This window comes from Podarcis bocagei (genome assembly GCF_964188305.1).
Source record: "Podarcis bocagei genome assembly, chromosome: 8".
Taxonomy (NCBI): Eukaryota; Metazoa; Chordata; class Lepidosauria; order Squamata; family Lacertidae; genus Podarcis; species Podarcis bocagei.
The window spans coordinates 75,992,646-76,011,850 of NC_138133.1; the positions used below are offsets into that span (position 1 = coordinate 75,992,646).

Consider the following 19,205-nt stretch of genomic DNA (forward strand, 5'->3'; position numbering starts at 1 on the left):
TCCTCTGAAAACTAGGTGCGTCTTGTGGTCTGGTGCATCTTATAGAGCGAAAAACACCGTCTTTCAAGTTTGTAAGATGCATAGCACTTCAAAGCTACATCTCTCGTTTAATTTTTTTAATGTAATATTCTTATGACATTGATAACAACCCACCTTTCTCCCATCACAGAACCCAGAGAGGTGTAGTTTCTAGTTAACACACCACCACCACCCCGCTCTTCCAGGTTGTTGGTATCCATCTGTCTCGAGAGACAATGGAGTGCGCCTCCAGGGGTGAAGTCAAATCGATGGAGAATCACAGCGACTGTTGAGGCTGCAGAAATCGGCAACTCGTAACTGTTGCCTCTGGTGTGGTTTTTGCTGCATTAGCAGCACCGAAGTGATCTCTCTGGGGCGCAAGCCTGCGCAGTGTGTATGGAGGTCCTGGGCTGCTGAGACGACAAGACTCCACTCTCTGCCTCACTGGTGTGGTCCAAAGGAAAGCAGAGCAATGCGTATGGCACCAGCTTGGCTGCGGGAATTGCTGGAAGGAGTCGTACAAGACACCATCCAACTGCCTTAGGGACTCCACTCTGGATTTGTGTAGGGTTTATTCCTTAGCCTTTCTGAAATATACTCAGAGTCGAGAGTGGATTTCATGCTCTTTATTCAGCTCATAGTGGTGAGGAGGAATGGAAGTTCCCCCAGAATGTCTGCTTTATATACATTATTTACACAATGGGCCCCAAGTGATTGGCTAATTCCGGGATTCTCCTGTAGGCCAATCAGGTTGCAGATTCACTTCCACCTGGAGCTGGATTGGGTGGCTCCTGTGGCCCAATCAGACTGCTGCATTCTGGGTCCTATTGTTCTAGGACCAATCAGACTGCTGCATTTTGGATCCTATTCAACTCAGTACATAACACTTTTCTTCTCTCAAAGGTGTCCCACAAGGCAGCCGGTACATATTTTTCCTTGGGCTTTACTCCCGAAGCCTTTCTAATGAGTGAATATTGCCACAAGGGCAGTGGAGGTTTAGGACCAGAGTTTTCCTTCTTCCAGGCATAGATATTCAAACAATACCACAAATGCTTTTACAGGATGTTGTTGTTAATAGTTGTAGCAGTTTTCATATTAAAAATATAGTGCTGTTTATAAAGTGGCACTTTGCACATGCCCCAAAGAATCCTGTGATTTGTTCCTCCCCACTTTTCTCTCTAAAATCATGCTCATTCCATCGGCAGGAATCATGATGCCAGGCTCGTTTTATCAGCTTTTCCGAAAGACCAGTTCCATCAGACACTTCCCATCCCTGAAGTCTTTCTGAACTGCTATTTAAGAACAGGTGCCTGAGTTTGCTTTTTTCCTCTTCCCTCCCCGTTCCTTGCCCCTTGTGTGTCTTTTTTAAAAAGATTGCAAGCCTGTGGGCAGAGACTGCCCTGTTTTAGCTACAGTGGTACCTCAGGTTAAGTACTTAATTCGTTCCAGAGGTCCGTACTTAACCTGAAACTGTTCTTAACCTGAAGCACCACTTTAGCTAATGGGGCCTCCCACTGCCGCCACGCAATTTCTGTTCTCATCCTGAGGTAAAGTTTTTAACCCGATGTACTATTTCTGGGTTAGCAGAATATGTAACCTGAAGCGTATGTAACCTGAGGTACTACTGTAAACATTTGTGAGCAACTCTGGGAGCCTTTTTGGCTGAAGAGTATGGTGATAATGCTTCAGACAGACAACTAAATATCACTGGAAATGTATTCTGTTCACGCTCAGAGGCACTGCTCTCCCAGTCATTTAAAAATATTAAATCTGTTGCTGCCCTCTGAAGGAGAAGATGCTCTGCATGTAAGATGCCAGAATTTGGGCGGACAAAAGTTAACAAGCCAAAGAAAGGTTCCAATTCAGTTGGCAGCTTCGTTGCCGTTGATCAACTCTTTTTTTCTCCTTGTTTTCTGAATTACTCTGAACTTTTAAGTCAGGAAGCCAAAAAAAGGAATCACGAGAAATAATAATCTGCTAAAATGAAAAATGATACAGTCTGAGAAAGAGATTTAGGACTGGGGTGGAGGGGGGAAATCTATAAAGTCAATGATGATTCAGAAGTGCTGGGAGGGGGGAACTGCTGAGCCTTACAACTTTGGAGGGTGATGAATTGGAAATTTGGCAGCATGCATCACACGGCGTTTCAAAATGGTTGTCCACATCCCAATTCCCTCTGCCTCCTGCCTTTTCACTGAAATTGCCTGTCAGCAGTAGGCACCTGCAAACTGACAGTGGGGCTTACTTCTGAGTAAACATGCATAGGATTGCGCTGGGAATCCACAGCCAGACTTTCCTAAAAGAGTCCTGCGTGGGCAGGCTATAAAGTGTCTTACCAGATCCGCTTGCTAAATGAATTACAAGCTTCTTTGCGGTTGATTCATTTTTGCCCGGAGGCTACCGGAGATCATCCCCACAAAAGGCAATTTGCAACAAATGGTAAAATCTCGCCAAGATTTTCCTGAGTAAAAAAAGCTGAAGTGGCTCAACACTGTCAGAGTTCTCCGGTAGCTGCCAGCTTTTATAGAAGACTGGTGGGGCTCAGCTACTTCATCACGCTAAACTGGAATAGAAGTACCGGCAGAAGCATCAGCGGAAAAGCGAGATGCAGATTGATTTTGTAGCTAAAGATACAGTCGTACCTTGGATCTCAAATGCCTTGGCTCCTGAACAAATCGGCTCCCAAACGATTTGTTATGTACTGAGTTGACTAGGATCCAAACTGCAGCAGTCTGATTGGTCCTAGAACAATAGGATCCAAATTGCAGCAGTCTGATTGGTCCTAGAACAATAGGATTCAGAATGCAGCAGTCTGATTGGTCCAAGAACAATGCAGCAGTATGATTGGTTGGCAGGAACCACCCAATCATGCTCCAGATATAAGTGAATCCACAACCTGATTGGCTTACAGTAGAATTCCAGTATTAACCAATCATGTGCAGCCCATTGTGTAAATAATGTATATAAGCAGATACTTTGAGGGGACTTTCATTCATTCCTCCTCACCACTATGAGCTGAATAAAGAGCATGAAATCACTTTGCGACTCTGAGTATATTTCACGATTAAAGCCCGGAAGTGAATGTTCCAGTTTTTGAACGTTTTTCTGTAAACCAAACATCCAACGGGGCTTCCGATTGGCTGCAGGAGCTTCCTGCAGCCAATCAGAAGCCGCACTTTGGTTTCGTTTTGGAACGTTTTGGAAGTCAAATGGACTTCCGGAACAGATTCGGTTTGACTTCCAAGGTACGACTGTATAGGTAAAGTGCCCACAGATGGTTAAGTCCCGTCAAACTTGACTATGGGGTGTGGTGCTCATCTCGCTTCAGGCCAAGGGAGCCAGCGTTGGTCCTCAGACAGCTTTCTGGGTCATGTGGCCAGCAGGACTAAACCGCTGCTGATGCAACGGGACACCGTGACGAGTGCCAGAGCACATGGAAACGCCATTTACCTGCCTGCCACAGCGGTACCTATTTATCTACTCATGCTGGTGTGCTTTCAAACTGCCAGGCTGGCAGGAGCTGAGACAGAGCAACGGGAGCTCACCCCATCACACGGACTTGAACTGCCGACCTTCCGATCGGCAAGTCCAAGAGGCTCAGTAGTTTAGACCACAGAGCCACCTGCTCCCTATAGCTAAAAATATATTAGTAGTGTTACTAGATATAGTATTACAGTGGTACCTCAGGTTACATACGCTTCAGGTTACATACGCTTCAGGTTACAGACTCTGCTAACCCAGAAAGAGTGCTTCAGGTTAAGAACTTTGCTTCAGGATGAGAACAGAAATTGGGCTCTGGCCCCACAGCGGCAGCAGGAGGCCCCATTAGCTAAAGTGGTGATTCAGGTTAAGAACAGTTTCAGGTTAAGAACAGACCTCTGGAACGAATTAAGTACTTAACCTGAGGCACCACTGTATTGCTAGATATTACATGGCTGCTTATTGCATGCTTGCTTTTCAGCATTGTATCATAAGCAGCTTCCAGAGGGTTTGTTAGAGGCCAAAATGGAGGGACAGAAATAAATAATAATAATAAAAACAGGGCTGCAATGTGTGGTTGAATAATCTAATGGTTTAATCAATTGAAAGCTGTTTGAAAAATTAAAACATGCTTTTAATTAATTCAACAGCATTTCTGCAAAGAAAAATTTGTTAATTACTTTTAGTAGAAGTGGTTACAAAAATTGCAGCTTGTGGGTGCCATTTCGAAATAGGTAATGCCTGGTTTAACTGTGGGTTCATTCACACTTATGTTTAGCCCCATGTTTTCTAGGCACAGGATAGGCCTGCACTTTCCTGATCTGTGTCTGGGTGTTTTTTCTTAAGCCCCACTGCTTTCCCCAGGAAACCTGCTCTTTAATGCTGAACTGGAACAAACAGCAAGTGAGGTTTTTCGCGGCTTGCTGTTTGTGCCAAACTTTCTTTGATTGGGTAACAGCCCTAAAAATAAACAGATGTGGTGAAATAAAATAGGAAATGAGGCATTTGCACCAAAGAATGGTTTCCTCACCCCTTAAGTTGATTTTGCTGATGACTAATATCATTTAAAACCATATACCAATGGCATGGGGTAAGACAGCAGGTCAGTGTAGATGGACTCTCCGCACCCTAACTTCCACCAAAAGACTGATATTGATTCATTGGAAAGATAATACCATGTCCCTCTTTGAGCAATGGGTGGAAGATATGAAAACTCTCACAAGATATAAACGGACTGCTTTTAGACCAGGCATAGGCAAACTCGGCCCTCCAGATGTTTTGGGATTGCAACGCCCATTATCCCTAGCTAACAGGACCAGTGGTCAGGGATGATGGGAGTTGTAGTCCCAAAACATCTGGAGGGCCGAGTTTGCCTATGCCTGTTTTAGACACTGATTGTGCATGGATAGCGGGTGGTGCTGTGGGTTAAACCACAGAGCCTAGGGCTTGCCGATCAGAAGGTCGTGGTTCGAATCCCCGCGACGGGGTGAGCTTCCGTTGCTTGGTCCCTGCTCCTGCCAACCTAGCAGTTCGAAAGCACATCAAAGTGCAAATAGATAAATAGGTACCGCTCCGGCGGGAAGGTAAATGGCATATAAATACAATGATATTTGGGATGCATTCATAAAAATGCATTTATAAAAAATCTCAATGTCCTGTTAGTAATTTTACATTAGTTGGAATAACTGTCTAAATATATATATATATATATATATATATATATATATATATATATATATATATATATATATATATATATATATTGTCCAGTAGCACCTTAGAGACCAACTACATTTATCCATGGTATAAGCTTTCGTGTGAAATCTGAAGAAGTATCTAAAGAAGTGTGCATGCACACGAAAGCTTATACCAAGAACAAACGTAGTTGGTCTCTAAGGTGCTGCTGGACAATTTTTTTAAAAATATTTTGACTGCATCAGACCAACACGGCTACCTACCTTAATTCAGAAAAACTGTATTACTTATATGCCTATATTTCATATTGCATCACTGTTTTATATATTTCTTTTCCTTTTTTTCTTTTCTGTTGTTTCTTTTCTCATTGAAAATATTCAATAACACACACACACACACACATATATATAGAGAGAGAGTTTTTATTATGCTGTGGACGCATAGCTCTGTGGCTGCTCTGAAAGAACTGCATATTTCAGATCTCCATCTCCTACTTGGCCTAAGTATTCTGCGCCGCTTCTAAGGTTCCAGTGGGAAAGAGGAAAACAAATTCTTTCTCACAAGAACTGGTCAACAAAGCTGTCAAATCATAACTCTCATAGCTACGGTTCTTTACAGCGGCCCTCCTTGCTTATTGCATTTATTGCATTTTTATCCTGTCTTCTTCCCAAGGGAGTTGAGCTGATGTATGATGTCTCCCTCGCTCCCATTTCTGGAGCTCCCCGCACCAGGACTCTGTGCAGTACTTTAAGATGAGAGGAAGTGCCTGGCCCAAGAATCATAGAGTTGGAAGGGGCCCTGAGGATCATCTAGCCCAACCCCCTTCAATGTAGGGGATCAGACCTCCAATATTGGCATTATCAGCACCACACTCTAACCAACTGAGCTAATGAACTCCGTGGCTGAACCTCTCCAGTCTAAGTTCACTGCTAGGCTACAATGGAAACAACCCCAAAGATCAGTACAGTGGTGCCTCGCAAGACGAAAAGAATCCGTTCTGTTATTCTCTTCGTCTAGCGGTTTTTTCGTCTTGCGAAGCAAGCCCATTGATGGATTAGCGGATTAGCACTATTAGCGGCTTTTAGCGGCTTATCTGCTGATCGGATCAGCTGATAAGCGGCTTAGCGGCTTAGAAAAAGGGGGGGAAAGGAAAAAAACCCAGCAGGAACTGGCAAGACATTGTCGTCTTGCGAAGCAATCCCATAGGAAATTCGTTTTGCGAAGCACCTCCAAAACGGAAAACTCTTTCGTCTAGCGAGTTTTCCGTCTTGCGAGGCATTCGTCTTGCGGGGCACCACTGTACATAGACTTTAATATTCTCTTTGCAGCTGTGGTAGGTGTGATTGCAGCCGATTTCCTGCTAGATGATAGCAGCTCCGAGTTATTTTTGGGTGGGTTGTTGTTGTTGTTTAGTCGTTTAGTGGCGTCCGACTCTTTGTGACCCCATGGACCAGAGCACGCCAGGCACTCCTGTCTTCCACTGCCTCCCGCAGTGGGTTAGAGAGCCCTTAATGAAATCTACGAGCTCTACCCTTTGTCCTTTCAAAAATGGAATCAAATCATGGCTTCCCCAAAGCATTTCTGAAAGCATGGGGCAGCGGTCAAAAGCACACAGGATGAGGCCCTTGGCTCACCTAGTCCAGCATCCCATTCTCACAGTGGCCAACGATATTCCTGTGGGAAACCAGCAAGCAGGACACAATCACAACAGCACTCCTCCCATTCTGTGGCTTCCAGCACTGAATCACAGAGGGATAGGGGGTTGTGCCCCTTCTTCCTGTAATTTGAGCAGTGAATGATGCTGTTGTGCGCGTTTCCGAGCACAATTCAAAGTGCTGGTGCTGACCTTTAAAGCCTTAAATGGCCTTGGCCCAGTATACCTGAAGGAGCATCTCCACCCCCATCGTTCTGACTGGACCCTGAGATCAGCTCTGAGGACGTTCCCTCCCTGCGAGAAGTGAGGTTACATTACAAGGAACCAGGCAGAGGGCCTTCTCGGTAGTGGCACACAATCTGAAATATACTCAGAGTCGCAAAGTGATTTCATGCTCTTTATTCAGCACATAGTGGTGAGGAGGAATGAATGAAAGTCCCCTCACAGTATCTGCTTTATATACATTATTTACACAATGGGCTGCACATGATTGGCTAATTCCGGAATTCTACTGTAAGCCAATCAGGTTGTGGATTCACTTCTATCTGGAGCAGGATTGGGTGGTTCCTGCCAACCAATCATGCTGCTGCATTGTTCTAGGACCAATCAGTCCTAGAATCCTATTGTTCTAGGACCAATCAGACTGCTGCAGTTTGGATCCTATTCAACTCAGTACATAACACAATCTGTGGAACATCCTCTCATCAGATGTCAAGGAAATAAACTATTTGACTTTTAGGAGACCTCTGGAGGCAGCCCTTTTTGGGGAAGTTTATAATATTTGATGTTTTATCGTGTTTTTAATATTCTGTCGAAAGCTGCCCAGAGTGGCTGGGGAAACCCAGCAAGATGGGTGGGAGAGAGAGAGAGAGAGAGAGAGAGAGAGAGAGAGAGAGAGAGAGAGAGAGAGAGAAAGAAAGAAAGAAAGAAAGAAAGAAAGAAAGAAAGAAAGAAAGAAAGAAAGAAAGATTATTATGTTCTTCCTACCTAGCAACAAGTATATCTTTTTTTACTGCTCACCCCACTTTTTGAAGTGGTGAGGTGTTTTAGGAGTGCAGCTGTTATCAAGGTTTGGTTCCCTTTGAAGGAGGCCACTGGAGCCTTACCATTGTTGTTTTGTTGTTGTTGTTTTTGACAATACAGTGGTACCTCGGTTTCAGAACAGTCCGGTTTAAGAATGATTTGGTTTATAAACTCTGCAAACCGGAAATAGTTTGAGAACTTTACCTCAGTCTAAGAATGAAATCTGAATGGTGGAAGGGCACCAGCGGTGGGAGGCTTCATTAGGGAAAGCGCGCCTCGGTTGAAGAACGATTTTGGTTTAAGAACGGACTTGCCCACAGACAGCAAAACCCACTTGCCCTTCAGAGAGAGTGAGTGTCAACCCAACACCCAAAATGCTGTTGGCTTACAGGGTCCAAGCTCAGTCCTCTGTCTTGGGGAGTTTAAATGTATGGAGGGCATGCACACAAGCTCCACTCTCAATATCCTGACATGTCTCTGATCTGCTTTAGATATCCCTGTCTTGAAAGGGAAGGTCTGGAGGGGTGTTTGTCTTGCAAACTTGGTTAACTGAGCATGCTCAGAATTCTCCCTGTGTCTGGGAACTATGCCTAGGGCTGTAGCCTCCCTCGGAACCCACAGATATTGTTCTATTCACATAGAGACCCCTAGATTGCTAGCTTATTCCTAGCTATATGTGGTGGAGAGAAAGCTATTCCCCTTGTTTGCAGGCACCATCTGCCTAAGGAAGATCATCTAACCATTTGTATCCATGGAAGCACATCAATGGAGCACCCTGGGCTACTGACATTCATTTGCCAAGTTCAGGATTTCGGCCAGGCAACCCAGACCTCTGTTCACCAAAACCCATAGCATTATTTGATCATTCTGGGGGTGCTAATTGAGAAAATGGCACTGGGGGGCCGTTAACCCCATCGCCCAGTTCCATATCACAGATCTTATTCTCCCGCTCACACACACCCATCCCAGGTATTCACTTTTGATTGTAACTGCTGGAGATCTATCACAGACCTCTTGATATCATGGTCACACCTAGCTGTGTCCTGAGATACTGTATTTGAGGTAGAGGTCATCCACCTGACGCGGATAGGAAGACCCCTCCTGCCCCCCTCAGCTTTGGGCAAAGACTGGTCTGAAGCCACCGAGACATCAGGATTCCTTTGCAGCACAGAACCACCAGATAATCCTGGGAGAAATCAAAACACAAAATCCTCCTCGTCTTTCATGCAGTTGAGAGATTTGGCTTGGAAATGAAACCCCAAAGTAGCCATCATGTGATGTTTCTTTAAAAAAATAAACGCCTTGACCCCTAGACTGAGGTTGCCTTCCTTGAGTGGCTTTGGCTAAGCCGTTAATTCTCTCCCAGGCCTGGAGTTATTAGTCAACAGACAAAAGCTGCAGAAAGACCCCTTCCCATGCCCTTCTTTATTTCTGTGCATTAGCTAAGAAATATGCTTCTCCCAGTGATGGAAACAGCATCACTGTGTACATTTTTTAAACGATTCAGTACTTTAGGAATTCTGAGAGGAATTTGAAGAGGGGTTGGCGCGGAGGTCAGGCCCACGGCCAGATATTTTGAGATCTGTTCTTCATTTTGTAAGAGTGAACTAAAAGCAACGCTGAATGGGACTGGCTTCCCGCCTCTGCATCCCCTTCTCAGTCTCTATGCCAGGCCATGTTTCCATGATTCTATGGCCCGTGGTATCAAGCAGAGCTTATCCATTCCTTTTATTTGTATGCCATTTTACCACACAGGAGGGTAGGGAGAATGTTCAAAGAAAACAGGAATGCGTTTCAAAACCAAACAGTGCAAAAACCATTTCAGAACAACACAGCAAAACAACACAACAGCAAATCTAATAACATACAAAAACATTTCAGTACAGTGGTACCTCGGGTTAAGAACTTAATTCCTTCTGGAGGTCCGTTCTTAACCTGAAATTGTTCTTAACCTGAGGCACCACTTTAGCTAATGGGGCCTCCTGCCACCTCACGATTTCTGTTCTCATCCTGAAGCAAAGTTCTTAGCCCGAGGTACTATTTCTGGGTTAGTGGAGTCTGTAACCTGAAGCGTCTGTAACCAGAGGTACCACTGTACTATAAATATAACAAGATTATGTAAACAACATCCAGCGTCCAACAGCAAAAATAACAAGGCAGGTTTGCAGTTTTGTCTTTATCCTGGAAGAACACAACACCCAGTGTTGTTCACAGTCCCTCTTCCAAGAGTGGAGGGATCTCTGGTGTCCTGCATCCTAATAATCGAACTTTAAAAGGGCACCAATTGCAGCTTCTGAGGCTCCAAGGCACATTGGGATCCTAAGGTGAGGTTGGGGACTTTAACTGGTAGGGAGCTACAACCCTCTGTTGTAGTCTCGAATCAGTTCTGCATTTTGCACTGCCGGGAGGGATGCTCCTATTTGCTCTAGTGGTGGTTGAGGAAGTGGGGGAGAGAAGCTTGATCCCAGTTGCCAGAATTCCTGGCTTGAGACTCCTTGCATGCACATCCCTTCAAGTATGTTGACTGCCTGACCATTGGCCACCAGCCTTGTAGAAAGATGAGTGGCTTCTCTGATGAGAAGGCATTGCCTGGTTATTTCCCCCTCCAGCTGAAGCATGAAGCGTTGCATGAATAAAATGTGTTTTCAGCTTTGAAGGAAGAATCAATCTGCAGGGATGCGAGACACATACGGTATCAGTGAACTTTAAACATTCCAGATAAAATTAAAAACTCTTTCATCTCAACTATAGAAGTAACAACAGGACGCAGACTTTTTACCTTTAAGCTTGCTTTCAAGACCAAGACTTTGATTCTCTAAAGGCTGTAAAAAGAGTTTTGCTGCATATATATCTATCCTTTAAATTTGATATTTATATATGCTTTTCATGTTACAGTAATTTGATATCTGCATCTGTAAAATACAAGAAAGGTAAAGATGAAGGCTCTGTATTTCTAGAGATCACACATGAACAACTAAAGTTTCTCTAGAAGATAAACCCCATTGCATGTTATGGATAAAACAGCCTGTCCTATCAAGCCAATCTCCCTCTGCTAGGTGTGAACTGGAATATGTTATTCCTGTTTAGATCCTGAATTCAGGATACACCAACAGTTCCCTCTTCCCCTCCCCTTCCTTTTTGTGTTGTGGCTTTTTTAGATTGTACGCCTGATGTCAGGGATTGTGCTATTTTTATTGATCAGTTATCCACTGTGGGAACTTTTCTAGCTGAGTGGGATATAAATGTTTTCTCAATGAATTAATTAATGGGAAATGGTTCCTTATCCCCTTTTTGCTCTGGCACGAAGCCACATTTGGACACTAGCAAGAGCATGTGACCATTTGTTGTGAGTGCATCACACACACCTCACAAAGATGTTTATCCAGACGAGTGTTCCCAAAATGCATTTTAGCATTTCAGAAAGCCCTGGAATTCAAATGTCAAAGACACCATACAACATCCACCTTGTGCCCACTGTGCTTCTTCCAGGGAGTTCAGGGTGATGTAGATGGGGATGTCTCATTTATTTAATCTGCAATACCCTATGAGAGTAAGCTGAGGCGTCAAATGAGTTTCATGGCTCACCAAGAACTCGAGCCAAAGAATCTCTGCTCTGGGTTCAATAATCCACGGTCCACGGAACACACCTGGCTCCTGTGTCTCCCAGATCAAACCTTGAACTCGCAGCCTTTTGCCCAGCATGTTTCTTAACAAACACACAAAGGACAGATGGGGCAGATGGAGAATAAAATTGTCTTGCTCCAATTGTCTTGCTTTTTTTGTTTTTGTTTTAAATCGATTGCTTCTGTGCAAGACCCTGAAAGCAGGCAGGATGGCGGAGGGCCGGTTCCAACATGACCTCCGTATCGCAACGCATCCAGAGCGCTTCATTTGGAGAGAAAACGTGAGCCCTCTGGACCTTTGGTGCTAAAATATGAAGCATAAATCTTATCAAAACGAAATTAAAAGATGCCTGCTTCTTGGGAGAAAAGCAATGACAAACCTAGACAGCATCTTAAAAAGCAGAGACATCACCTTGCCAACAAAGGTCTGTATAGTTAAAGCCATTGTTTTCCCAGTAGTGATGTATGGAAGTGAGAGCTGGACCATAAAGAAGGCTGATCGCCAAAGAATTGATGCTTTTGAATTATGGTGCTGGAGGAGACTCTTGAGAGTCCCATGGACTGCAAGAAGATCAAACCTATCCATTCTGAAGGAAATCAGCCCTGAGTGCTCACTGGAAGGACAGATCCTGAAGCTGAGACTCCAATACTTTGGCCACCTCATGAGAAGAGAAGACTCCCTGGAAAACACCCTGATGCTGGGAAAGATGGAGGGCACAAGGAGAAGGGGACGACAGAGGACGAGATGGTTGGACAGTGTTCTCGAAGCCACCAGCATGAGTTTGACCAAACTGTGGGAGGCAGTGGAAGACAGGAGTGCCTGGCGTGCTCTGGTCCATGGGGGTCACGAAGAGTCGGACATGACTAAACAACAACAAAGCTTATCCTTTGAATTGAGTCAGAAAGTGATACCAAATTTATGAACACGGGTACAAGTAGGACTGCAGAAACGCAACATTATCTGTTTTTAGAAGTGGCTGGAGGGGGTTGGGTTCTGCCATTCCATCAGATCTCACCTGAGTGAAGCTTAAATGTTCCCCGTTAGCCAAAATCTGAACTCCACAGCATCTGCAAGTATTAGCATGCCTATTCCACGCAATGCTGCTATTCAGCATCTGATACTCTCCTTGCTTTGCTAATAAGCATTTTTGCTTCTTCGGTTTTTTTTTAAAAAAATATCTCAAATCTCTAATTACCATCTCCATTCTGGGGGGGGGGGGGTAGAACTTCTGTTCCTGAAGCTGATGAGCATGTGAAACTGCAGCAATGCCAGATTCCCCAGCCACATCAGCCAGCTTGAGCTGACAGATTTTAAGCTCTTGCTCATGTTACATTTGAAATATATATAAAACTTTTATCTGGTCTCCTGTCAGCTATTCTGCAAATGGCAACGGCTGGCAGGATTGACAGCTTGTAGCTAGACAGCTCCCTTTCTTCCTCCTCATGCAAAGTGCAGCAGACAGGCATTCCATATTGCTGCAGCATGAAAGCCAAAAATCCATCCAAAGGACATGGCATTTTGCAACTGGGTTGGGATAGTTCTGTGGGGAGGAGTCCTAGGCAAACCAAAGTGCTGCTTATGAGACAATAATCCTTATTGTCATTGTCCCATACAGAACAACGAAACTGAAAAATCTACGTAAGACATTCAAAAACCAACAAGCCTGCTATCCCAGCTATCCCAGCCTGGTTAGTCCCCTAAAAACTCTGACACCCCATTTTTAAATACAATATACTCCCATAGAGACTCCTTATACTGCATTTAAAACCAAAATCACATATGGATAGAAACTGTTTCTCAGACGGCTAGTCCTAGTCTTTATAATCCTGTACCGTCTTCCAGAAGGCAGAAGCTAAAAGAGATCATTCCCGGGGTGCCCGCTATCCTGCACACTATCTTGTGGTCCTCTGTCAAGGAGGTGGGTGCATCTTCACTCCCAGACTTTGAAATGCTCCTCCATCAGCAACAACCACTAAATCACAATGATTTTGTGCTATCCCTTTCCACATCCTGCAGGACAGGAGCAGTTAATGTGGTACGCTCCAGAGGTTGTTCCCATCAGTCCAGCCACCATGGCCAATGGTCAAGAATGATGAGAGCTGAGGACCACCAGATTGCCCAGCTTTGCTGAAACTGGTCTTCTCTGGAATATCAGAGCACTGAGCCCTATGGTGCAACTCTGTCGCTTCCTTTCCCCCTGGGATTGTGGTTACACACAGGTATCAATTTCCAAGTCTACCCTAAGGGTAGGTTTTGGTTTCAAAGTTGTCGTCTAATGACTAATGAAAATAACACCCTGCTTCCCCAGTAAGAATGAGAGTACCCTTGCCTGTAGCTGTCTATGGAGGAAAAAAGGATATTTAGCTGTTGGACAGTCATCAGAGTTTATGCTGAGTTTATGCATCTTAGCTATGCTGAAACTCAACTGAAATCAATAGGGTCAACTGTGTCCAAGCCTTCCCAGGGTTGCAGCCCTAGAGAGAATGTGACCTTTTATTTAAAATGCATCTCTGGGTTATTTGTGGGGCCTGCCTGGTGTTTTAACATGAGTAGAATGTGTGCTTTTATTTAAAAGAACTGGGTTATTTGTGGGGCATAGGAGTTCGTTCGCGCCCCCCCATAGTCTGGCCCCCCACAAGGTCTGAGGGACAGTGGACCGGCCCCCTGCTGGAAAAGTTTGCTGACCCCTGTCTTAGGACAACAAAAAGTTTAGATAATGGAGGTTTTGCTAGGGTAATATGTAACCAATCAGTAAAAACAATATGTTTCTGTGTTACTGTGTTTTAGATTTGGTTAGAGAAGAGGGTAAAGCAAGCTTGCCATATTTCAAAAAGTCAAATTGCTGACACCCCCCAAAAAAAGTTGTTGAGCTTCACCACAGATGGGATGGGAAGAGGTGTTGCCTTGGTTTCTCAATTAATTTAAACTTAATGCTCCTTTATGCTACTTGCTTAAGGAGGTGGAGGAGTAAGAATGTGGGGCAGCCTTCCACCATTAGCCCCTCGAGCCCCCTATTCTGCTGCGTGTATATCTCTGGCTGTCTGGTGTGATAGGAATTTTATGGTCTTAGATATATGGTAATGTTCATAACTGCACATACATAGATCAACACAGGAAGTCCAACCTGGAACCATTTTGATTCCTAAACTGACCAAATCCTTTCTCTGCAAGGTTAAACTGGAAAAGCCTCCCCATTGTCTCTTTCCTCACAAATTCTGTCTCAAGGATATGTCTGTTTGAATAAGGCGTGAGCCTGTGACCTGGCCCAGGAAATAAGTATTTTACCACTACAAAAGAATGGCCAGGCTCCCCAGGCAATCCAATCAAGTAACTTGCCAAACAGGAGATAAACTGTGACAGGAGAAAAACAACATTAAATTTTCTGTGATGTAGGTGGGATGTATCTGAGGAGTGGTCTTAGGTTACACCCCTTCTGTGATGTATGCATAATGTTTCTGGGGGTGGTCTTGATCTAGAGGATGGGAATTTCAAAAGTCTTTATAAGCCCTTGCACAGCATTTTTGTGGGTCCTCTTCCTCTCCTGCGTGTGAGGGGAGCACCCTGTTGCAACAGATCAATAAAGATCAGGCTTACTAGCTGCTTTGCTTCTCAATATTCTCTGGTTGGCCTCTGTTATTTTCTCCTACCAATAGGGAACCTATGTAAGGACTCTATATGGGCTCTTGGATACCCCATAAGGGAAAAGGGCATATTTTTATTTACAACATGCCTTGGGCCAGGAAGGCAACTGCCAGCAGCAGAAACATCTCTGGGCTCTCCCCATTGGATGTGGATTTCAAGGAGGAAGACACAAAATGCGGAAGCTTTTTCTGCCCTGAACTGCAGATGAGGGACACTTAGTGTCAGACGGCTGAGGAACCAACCCCCACGGCAGGTTGCCAGGAACAGATAAGACAAGTCCTTACCATCTGTTTTTATTCCATATTTACAGAGAGAGGCTTGGGAATGCAGCCTCTTGGAATAATGGTATTGTCCATCTCCACTCCTCTTCTTCATTCGTCATCTCTTCTATCAATGGCGCTGAGGGTCCTTTGCTTCTGAGCCCTTTGCTCTCCTACTTTTAAGGCTCACCGGCTTCTTGGAATGCTTTCTAGTGATAATGTGTCAGCCAGCTGCTCCAACTCTGCTTCCTCCTTCTCTCCCATTATTTCCCAACTTTTCCCCTCATCTGCCACTGAGCTGTGACCTCAACAAACCACTGCTGTATATACAGTGGTACCTCTGGTTAAGAACTTAATTCCTTCTGGAGGTCCGTTCTTAACCTGAAACTGTTCTTAACCTGAGGTACCACTTTAGCTAATGGGGCCTCCCACTGCCGCCGCACGATTTCTGTTCTCATCCTGAAGCAAAGTTCTTAACCTGAGGTACTATTTCTGGGTTAGCGGAGTCTCTAACCTGAAGCGTCTGTAACCTAAAGCGTATGTAACCCGAGGTACCACTGTACTGTCTTCCTCTTCCTCCTCCCTGGACGGGTCAGGATGTGGACGCAGTCTCCACCATTCCTCCTCTGCCCAGTCCTTGACACGTAGCAGGATTTTATGAATAACTGCCAGCCCTGGTGGAGGAGACCCACCAGCTGTCCTGTCGTAGGACCATGACACCGCCGGCCCACTGTTACCCAGCACACATGGATGGCCACTCTGCCCAGCTCTGACAGGAAAATTGCAAAAAAAATTAAAAATGCAGGAAAACCCCAGAAGAAAACTTGGGGAAAAAAGAGAAGTGGCCAGGCTCGCGGCAGCGGCGCCTTCCTCCCTCCCTCCCCCGCCTCCTGCCCCCCCCCACCAAGGGAAGTGACCTCTCATCACTTCCACTGCCGCCAGGGCACAGCCTTCCCCATAATTTTTTTTAAACAAAAAATAATAATGGGGGGGACAGAATACCGGGGGGGGGGGGATTGGGTTGCCATATGTCCCGGAAATTCCTGACATCTCTTAAAATTCAAAAACTCCCCCCGGACGCCATTTCAGGCATCCTATTTCCGTACGTGTCCGGAATTTTCCGGACGTATGGCAAGCCTAGTAAAGCTCTCTACTGTGGAAGCTAAATCCTATCAAAAATTTATACAGCTCTCATCCCTAAATGCTCCTTGACTGCTTTCATCTTTTTTTCCCTTTTAAGTAAGGCTGTGTACCAAGCTGCACTTTTTGATTCGTAACGAGTTACAAGCATTACACACTGCATACAGAAGAATGTACGTGCCGTCAGTTTTAACACAGCAACGCCACTCCAGCCCTGTTCTTTGATCTTGAAACGCTGCACAGTTGTTGTCGTTTTTTATATACAAAAAATAAAATAGAAAATCACTGGTGTATAAATGCCCCCATCTGCCGTCTCATGCGGTCAGTGTCAGACACATTACAACAACTGTCCTAAGTGTGAGAATAATTGCAAAAAACGGGAACTTTGATTCTTATCAGCCTCAGCACAAGAAAGGAATCAGACACTGATTTCATCCCTTCCACCATATGGATGCAGTTGTTTTGACCGTCATTCAAGAGAGTCCCATCAGTATACAGAATACCTTGACACAGTTTCTTTGAACTGGTTGCTCTTTTCATCCAAAAGTCCCCCTGTGGGTGTATGGCTGTCAGCTGAGGGCTGCATAACCATTGTTTTTCCTGCCTGCCCTAGAATGCAAAAACGCAAGAGCTCTGCTTAATCCTTCCCAAATCCATCTAATTCAGCACCAGGCCAACCAGAATAGCCCTGCTACATCAGACCAATGGCCCACCTTGTTCTCAGGGTGGCTATACTTGCCCTTGGGAAGCCTGCAAGCAGGACGAGAATATAACTGCACTCTCTACTCCTGTATTTCCCAACAACTGAAACTCACAGGCATACTGCCTCCAACAGCCTCCAGCAGTGCTGATAGTAGATAACCACAATGGCTACAGTGGTACCTCGGTTTACAAACTTCATCTGTTCTGGAAGTCCATTCTTAAACCAAAACCGTTCTTAAACCGAGGCGCGCTTTCCCTAATGAAGCGTCCCACATTCAGATTCTGTTCTCAAACCAAGGTAAAGTTCTCAAACCAAGACACTACAGTGGTACCTTGGGTAACAGACACTTCAGGTTACAGACTCCGCTAACCCAGAAATAGTACCTCGGGTTAAGAACTTTGCTTCAGGATGAGAACAGAAATTGTGCTCCAGCGGTGCGGCAGCAGCAGGAGGCCCCATTAGCTAAATTGGTGCTTCAGGTTAAGAACAGTTTCAGATTAAGAACAGACCTCCAGAACGAATTAAGTTCTTAATCCGAGGTACCACTGTATTTCCGGTTACGTGGAGTTTGTAAACCAAATCGTTCTTAAACCGAGGTACCACTGTACTAGCCTGATCTTCCATGAATTTGTCTAATCCCCTTTTAACTCTATCCACGTTGGTGGCCATCATATGCCAACAATTCCCTTCTCCAGACTACTGGGACAAACAAGCTAGCCTGTACACAAAGCAATTAATGGACACATAATTGATACTGGAAATGGCATGGCTAGCTAACCCAGCCTCACTTTGGATGCGTGTGTGTGTGTGTGTGTGTGCGCGCGTGCCATGCCTTTCTTCCTGGTTCACACTGAAAAGTTATTTTTAAATGCTCCGAGGGACAGGAGAGATACCCAAAGGCTTCAATTGAGAAATGAATTAATTTAATGTAACTGGGACTGGGCACAAGTGTGTCCATCCCACCCACTCAAAATAGCCAAACAAAAACAGACACCAAACAGGCAAGGACTGAGCACACTCAGTGGGCATGCAGACTGATAGATATAGGTATGTGCAGTGGCGTAGCGTGGGGGGTGCAGGGGGGGCCGGCCGCACCGGGCGCAGCATCTGGGGTTAGGGTTAGGGGGCGCAAATCCACGGGTTAGGGGGCGCAAATTACTTGCCTTGCCCCGGGTGCTGACAACCCACGCTACGCCACTGGGTATGTGTGCATGGGGGAGGAAGAAGGGACCACTGAATGATGTTCAAGAATTCTGAACACAAGCTTTTCTTTTTTTCTGGGAAGGTGGGCTTGGGAGAGCACATCTTTCTTTCTTTCTTTCTTTCTTTCTTTCTTTCTTTCTTTCTTTCTTTCTTTCTTTCTTTCTTTCTTGTAAGACCCCAGTTGTATATACTCATAGATGTGAGCCATGCTTATGTAGCTGAAAGTGTTCCACCCATGCACAAGCCAGAGGTACTGAGAGACTCAGGATGATCCCAAGGCTAGCAGAAATCCCAAAATATTTTCAAAAAATGGAAACCCTAAGCAAATAAAAATGAAACAAACAGGTGGGAGGGGAAAAGAGAATTATGGAGTGGCTGGAAAGATTCATATAGAAACGTTTATAGTGATATGAAGGGTAAAGAAGAACCATTGTTTGGGCAGCTTCACAATGAGAAGCTGTTTTTAAGTGTGCTAAGGAAGAGAATGGGACGTGGGTTAAACCACAGAGCCTAGGACTTGCCGATCAGAAGGTTGGCGGTTCGAATCCCTGCAACGGGGTGAGTTCCCATTGCTCGGTCCCTGCTCCTGCCAACCTAGCAGTTCAAAAGCACGTCAAAGTGCAAGTAGATAAATAGGTACCACTCCGGCGGGAAGGTAAACGGCGTTTCCGTGCACTGTTCTGGTTCTCCAGAAGCGGCTTAGTCATGCTGGCCACATGACCCGGAAGCTGTACGCCGGCTCCCTCGGCCAGTAAAGCAAAAT

General features: G+C 45.0%; 1 long non-coding RNA gene across 1 annotated transcript; it reads right to left on the bottom strand.

Annotated features, from left to right (window-relative positions):
* Positions 1 to 9,266: 9,266 nt before the first annotated feature.
* LOC308593186 lies at positions 9,267 to 11,491 on the bottom strand. Its single transcript, XR_014010826.1, has 3 exons — positions 11,456 to 11,491; positions 10,650 to 10,782; positions 9,267 to 10,538 (listed from the first exon to the last, which is right to left on the bottom strand). It is a non-coding gene; the product is annotated as an uncharacterized lncRNA (long non-coding RNA).
* Positions 11,492 to 19,205: the final 7,714 nt, after the last annotated feature.